Consider the following 7,041-nt stretch of genomic DNA (forward strand, 5'->3'; position numbering starts at 1 on the left):
AGCTGTTCCTGATCAAAATGCACAGCCTGAAAAGTGAAAATTTATTCACAAAATGTTTCAACCTGATTAAAATATTCTGCCATCCAATGTGGATTTAAATCCTGCTTCAATTTACATTCCCGTTTAAATAGTGTGCATGATTAAGTGCTAATGGACAGCCATTTGGTCCAGATTCACTCATTTGGATTATTTAAGTACCGCGTGATATAAATGAGCTCTGACGATAGGATACTGATACAGGCCTTTTCTCTCTGGGTTTACCTACTCTAGCCAGGCCACTGGGAAAAGCCAAATAATAATAATAATAATCCTTGCATTTGATACAGCGCTTTTCATGTCTTCTAGACGTCTCAAAGTGCTTCACAAAAAGTGAATTGACTGCATATTTTGTGGGCTGCCAGGCCAAATAATAATAATAATAATAATCCTTGCATTTGATATAGCGCTTTTCACGTCTTCTCGACGTCTCAAAGCGCTTCACAGAATATGCTGTAAAGTGAATTGACCATATATTTGTGGGCGAAACGCGGCAGCCAATTGCGCACAGCAGTGTCCCACAAACAGTCGTGGATTGAAAATGACCAATTTATTATTGTTTTGGAGGGTTTATTATTAGGCATATGGAGTAAGGAAACTTGCCCAAGGTTTCGCCCTCTGCCTGGAATTGAACCCAGGTGACTCGCTTGCAAGGCGAGTGCTCTAACCACTGAGCTACAGGACTCCAATCCTGTAAATGACTGCCAGGTACAGTACTCCCGTCATAACACACCTCTCAAATAGAACAGATTCACTTATAAAACAATTGGGTTTTAGACCTCAACATTTTCTTACCTGAAAATTTTAATCGTATCATCCAAATCCCGATACCACAAAAAAAATTGCCAACTCCAGCTCATCAGGTGACTCCTAATCTCCTTTCCTGCATGTGGTGCATCACCACAATGCACAGGGAAAGGACCATTAAAGTCCAGTCTTTTTTCACATAGCCACATTGGACCCAGACATTTGCATTATAAAGGGGTTGTCATGTACTTCCTTACCCAGGAGAAGAGGGCAATCAGAGATCAGTAAGTTTCATTGAAAGGTGTCCCATCCTCACTGAGGAAGAAGAAGAATCCTTTCACTTGATAACATATTGTCTGTTGTGTTGAAATGTCTCCAATCACTTTACAGGTATATTTGTGGAAAAGTGCAATTGCACTTTGCCACAGCAAATTCCCAGAAATAGCTATGGAGTAAGTGACTCATTTTATTTGGAGGATTGTTGCCCAGGACACCAGGAGAGAGAAACACCTTTCTCTGTTCAACCAATGGCAGTGAATCTTCAGCTTCCACCTAAGCGATGGCACTGAATCATGCACACCGTCTAAACTGGAGTGTAAGTTGGTGCAGGGTTTAAATCCACATCAGATGGTTGAATATTTTTTATCAGGCTGAACACTTGGGAATAAATTTTTACCTTTCAGACTGTAAGTTATGATCACAGACAGGACCTGCGGTTAACATCTCATCTGAAGCACGGGACCCCTGACAATGAGCGTTTCCCTCGCCCTGCAGTGAAGTGTCAGATAGACTGAGCTCAAGTCCTGATGTGGGGCTTCAAACAATAAGTTGCCTCCGGTTGGCAACAGATTGAGGTACTGATCCGAAACTGTACATCTCATATTCACATCTTCAGATATGTGGTCAAATCTGTACTACTACATTAGTATTTGTATTGCAAGCACTGGTTTAAAAATGAAAAGATTTTTTTCCTTCAAATTAATATTTATCCATTAAATTAATATTTATTTACCCCTCTCCCCACCCCCAACCAAAAGCCCACGCTCCTGTTGTCATACAGGTCCACTGACACCAGTCAAGTGACAATATCTCACCCCAACGGGCCACCCCTCATGTGGGAAGTGAACAGAAAGTACGCCGACAACTTGACGGCAGGAGGCATCACAGCCCAAACTGATCCGACTTCAACCATTATCCACAGATCCCCGCTTTCCAAGAAGAGGGAAAAGAATCCCCCCAAACCCCCCCACCCCAACACACACACACACACACTCTTTTGTATCCCGGAGGTGCCCCCATTAATTATCGTGCGCTGACACAGTGCATCAGCACCCGGAGTTTACACAGCAAATGATCACACTCCCAGTTGGGTTGAAGGCACCTGCTCTGCAGTCGTCTCTCGTAACCTGAAGCCTCGGGCCTACCCTAGTCAGCTGAGGAAACAGTCCGCTCGCTCAATCAACTGCACTAAAAAAAATAAACCTCTGGGTCTGCGTCGTGCTCCGCCACTGTCGAGCGTTCTGGGACTCTACCCTGCAATGAGGGGCGCTATATAAATGCAAGTCACTGTTGCACACTCACTGATTAAGTGAAAAATTCCCATTCAGATGATCGAGTGTGAAGAGATAGCAAACGCACGTGTGTGGAGCTCTATTGTTTCTTTTCGCCCACACAATACTTATGTGAAGGGGCAGAGCCACTGTCCCAATACTGAAAGGGTTTGTTCACACAAACCCACGCTCAAACCTGACAGGAGACAAAGCTGAGGGTACGACAGCCCCCACATCACTGCTGAATGAATAGAACTCCGGTCAACATCACCAATCAAACAACCAGCTCTTTAAAAAGAAATTCCACATTTGGGGACTTCCACATTCATCAAGCCTTTTTTTAACAACGTTGCAGAGGATTATTTTGCTTCATCCGCACCTCCTAAAACAATGTACTGATAAAGGGAAGAGTGTCAGCATTTTAAGTTAAAGGAAAAGCAGAAACAGCAAATATGTCACAATCGCCTGCCTGCCTGCCTGCCGATGGATAAAAATAGTGATATTTTCATTACATTTTAAACTGGGTTGTTTCCCTACAGACGAGCAAGGAAAAGATTGCTATTTCCAACGATTTTTAAGGCGCCCAACAAATCAAAACGTGTCAAAGTGCTTCACAGTAATCACTATCAAATGCAGAGTTTTTTTTTGTAGCCAAATGCTGGCAGCTTTTTCGCGGATAGCAAAATCTGACAAATGACCACAAGGTGAATGACTGATTTGATTTGGAGGATTGCTGACTAGGAATCTGGGAGAAACGCTTGAATCTTTTCTCATGAGATCATGGGACCTTTAGCATCCACCCAAACAAGACGGTACCTTGGGTTAACATCTCGTCCAAAGTACGGCAGTTCCAGTAATGCAGTGCTCCCAAAGTGCTTGTCAACCTAGACCGTGATCTTGTCTTAATGTTTTCCCAGTACCTGCTATCAACTCATGAGGGCTCAAACCTGTACCTGTCAGATGTCATGCTAGGCACTCATGACTGTGGGGAGGAAGCAAAAGGGGTAACGTCTCCTTGGGCTGAGCTGGCTCCGAGGTGACATATTTGGCAACAGAATATCAGAATCAAGTCACCCTCTGTGGTGCCTCAGTAGATCACTTCCTAAGCCAGGAAGGTCTGCAGTACTCCAGGGCACTGCTGACAGACCAGACAACCTGCCTTGTTGGCAGGACTTTGAGGTGCAGAGATTCTTCCCATCTGATTCCCATTAATCCTGCAAGCCAAGGCCCTAGACAGTAGGGTGGTTCTAGCTGGATAAGCATTGGGAAGCCTGCCAGTGAATACTCACAATGGCAAGCTATGCGGTATTATGTAGTTAAACTGCCAAGTATTCCAACAACAACTTGCACTTATGTAGAGCCCTCCACACAGGGTAGAGCCTCAGAGTGCTTAACAGTGGCGTAATCTTTCAACACATACTCTGGGGTCCCAAATCCTTGGGGCTTGCCAACCGCACCTAATATTCTCTAGGATTAGGAAAGTGCGGTTTCTCTTTCCAGGGAGAGAGTGCACATTGCCTTCCACACACAGGGAAGTCTCCATGTGTAGGTGATAAATTCTCGGTTTCAGTCAACTTTGAATACTCTTTAGCATGGTGATGGGTTTCCACATGGGTAAGTCACCTGGTTGACAAAAAACATCGATCCAAGGCTTGAACTTGGAACCTTCTGACCCAGAGGCGACAGTGTTATCAACTGAATCAGGATGACACCTAAATGACTGCCAGTGATTGATCTTTTCTTGGAGCCAAACCCAAATCCCTTTGCAAACGCATGCCCAGCGCCAATCACAGCGCCATTCAGCAACGCATGACAGAAGCGATTTAATAGCCGTTTAACTGCAGCAAACCGTGGGTAATCATTTTATGATGCACCTCATCACTGAGCGCTCCTCAAGTCACAATAGAGAAAGTTGAATTGTTGAAATAACAATGAAGGGGAGGGCAGAGAAGAGAAAGAAGTAGTAGAAATATACCAGGTGCAAGCATTACATTTCTAATTTTGAAAATGTGTATACAATAAAGCTTCAGACTGATCTCCAGGCAGGGTCGTACTATCTGTGTAATCTGTTTATTACAGGGCAGCCAGAGACACAACAGCAGGGAGATGAGTTTTACTGGAAGTAGTGGGAGGGGGGGGAAAGGAATTAGATAGTAAGGGAGTAATAAAACAGGTGTACTGATAATAGGAAGCAGTAACTGGAAAATTGAAGCTTATCTCCTTCACCAGCAGAGTGCTCTGAACTACTGTGGAATCAGGGAATGGGTTACCTGTCAATTACAGGGCAATATATCACATGAGACCAAGAGCCAGCCCATATTCAACATACCAGCAGAGCATACAAAGCTACTCACTCATCAACTGAATTAAGATTAACAACAAATAAAATAAGACATCCTCCCAAACTGTGGAAGGAGAACAGCAAATGAAACAGTGAAAAACAAATTAAACATTGTAGGAACAAAGAAAAATTGTACAAGGCTCAAATTGGAATAGATAATGATTCTCGGAATTTGGACCAAGCGATTCTAAGTTCATCCCTTCAGTCTTCACTGTTAAGCGTTCCGAGATGCTATCCAGAGTGAAGGGCGCTACGTAAATACAAGTTGTTGTTGATTGTTAGAACTGAAAAACGGCTCTAAAAACTGTCTTCGTGAGGCAGCGGAAGGAAGAAATGTAAGGAAGCTGAACTGGCTTTGAGGATATCTGCCTTGTTTTGGAATAATCAAAGGCGCTATTGATGGTTGACCCGCCTTTTCTGGCTGATCAGTGCAACATGCAAAGGTGTAAAACTGGTCCTCAACTCTCCAAATCAAGTGCTGCTGAACATGTACAGCCACCCTGGCTAAACAGGAAATGTTTACCTTACAAAAGCTGAGTCAAGCATTTTATCTACATTTTTTAATTCAATAAAATACTCAGGGAAATGGCTTTGCTGTTTGACCCGCTGTCGATTTCCAGTAATTTTATTTTAAGAGAGGTAGGAGGAGGAGGAGGAGGAGGAGGAAAATTATCTTAGAATATAAAATCAGTGGAGCCAGATCCATAAATGTTGACAGGAGGAAATTTGCATTCCAGCACTGATTTATTTGATTTGCAAAGGGCCACTAATTATTTTTTTGCAGCAAAGGGTGTAAAGTTCTTGTAAGGCAAGGAGGAAGGAGTGAGTGACTGGATGCTGCCACATCCTGGAGCTGAAGCCCAGTTACAAGCAACTAGCTGGTCTGTACCCTGGGGAGACAGGGTCTGGGGCTCTGAGAGGAGGAGAGAGGCAAAGTCTTTGAGGACATTTCAAGTGTAAACTTGTGAAATAAAAACCTTGGGGTGGGGAGGGGAGGGGTGGTCATCTGAAAATTCCTCCTTCATTACATCCTTGGACATTCTCATGTTTTTTTTAAATAAAATAACCTCAGGCTGATCCCTGCCTCCCTTAAATGCAAGAGGGATGCCATAGCTCCTCTTGCCCCTCTGAGATCTATCCAAAAAGCAGCTAGAAATAACACCCAGTGAATGCAACCAGAAAATTCAACCAGCATTGCTTGGAAGTTTCCAAATGAGGCAAGTGAGCGTTTGGAGAATGAAGCAAATACAACCTCTCTTTCCCCTCCACAAACACACACACACACACACACACAGAGCAACACATGAAACCCATCTGATTGCAAGACTGAAATGTGCAATTCAGATATTATTATTCCACAAACGATGCACTGTAAATAAAATCTGCACATCCTCTTTTAAAGAGGGCTGCAAACTGCCAATGCTGCATTGTTGAAAGGATGTTCCTGCTACAGTACAATTCTCTCTCTCTCTCTCTCTTCCCCCCCATTCATTTCAGTAAATCTCTGCACATTCATTTCACTGCTGCAAATGCAAACCCGCCTTTTCACTGCACATTGAGATCTGCAACTGCATCCTTGTCCATTTCACTGCACACATCTCTCACTCAATGCATTGTAACATTACTTCACACACACACTCACATATATATAGATACACACACACACACACACACATATAGGGGGTTGGGGCTGATGTGCCAAAACAACAAAATAAAGGCGATTGCAAAACATAAAGTGGATATAAGCAAATAAAGCGATGATCACACCTTTTCTCCCTTTGCTTTTCCTTGTCTTCAGTTCAGCTTCTAAAGGATTCCCACAGAAAGGCTCTCTCACTGCAGCCACTCACTCAGTCAGTCAGTCTGTGTGTCTCCTGTTGTTGCTGCTTTCCCCCAGCAAATATATACTGTATTTATATATTCAGATATATCTCCCTCTCAGGGCTGCACAGAGAGGCGAGTGAGCACTAAATCATAGCTCTAAAGAGGAAGATGGCGACTGACTGGGGGAGAAGATTGAAAACCTCTGTGGCTTTGAAAGAAAACTGAAAGAGGGAGAGGAGGAGACATGTAATCCCTCCCTCACAGTCAGCACAGAGAGCAGCAGAGCTCACACAGCACTGCACTGCACAGCACTGCACAGCAGAGCAGCGCCTTCACTGGCCTCAGGTGGCACAGCAACACCACACAGTCTTTATCATCTTACAGTCACAATCACCACACACAGTCTTTATAAACCTACAGTCACCGCGCACAATGGAGTCCTGTAACTTACTGGTTAGCGCTCTCGCCTCGCAAGCGAGAGCACCCGGGTCGATTCCCGGCAGGGCAAAACGTTGGCTAAGTTTCCTTACCCCACACGCCTCT

General features: G+C 44.0%; 1 protein-coding gene across 1 annotated transcript in view; it reads right to left on the reverse strand.

Moving 5' to 3' along the window:
* cdc42se2 (CDC42 small effector 2) overlaps positions 1 to 6,773 on the reverse strand; it is a 111,781-nt gene extending 105,008 nt beyond the window's left edge. The window contains exon 1 of the mRNA XM_007892522.2: positions 6,442 to 6,773. The gene's annotated coding sequence lies outside the window, so the exon portion shown is untranslated. The remainder of the gene's footprint in view (positions 1 to 6,441) is intronic.
* Between the last annotated feature and the right edge of the window lie 268 nt (positions 6,774 to 7,041).

Source organism: Callorhinchus milii, unplaced genomic scaffold, assembly GCF_018977255.1.
Source record: "Callorhinchus milii isolate IMCB2004 unplaced genomic scaffold, IMCB_Cmil_1.0 Scaffold32, whole genome shotgun sequence".
Lineage (NCBI taxonomy): Eukaryota > Metazoa > Chordata > Chondrichthyes > Chimaeriformes > Callorhinchidae > Callorhinchus > Callorhinchus milii.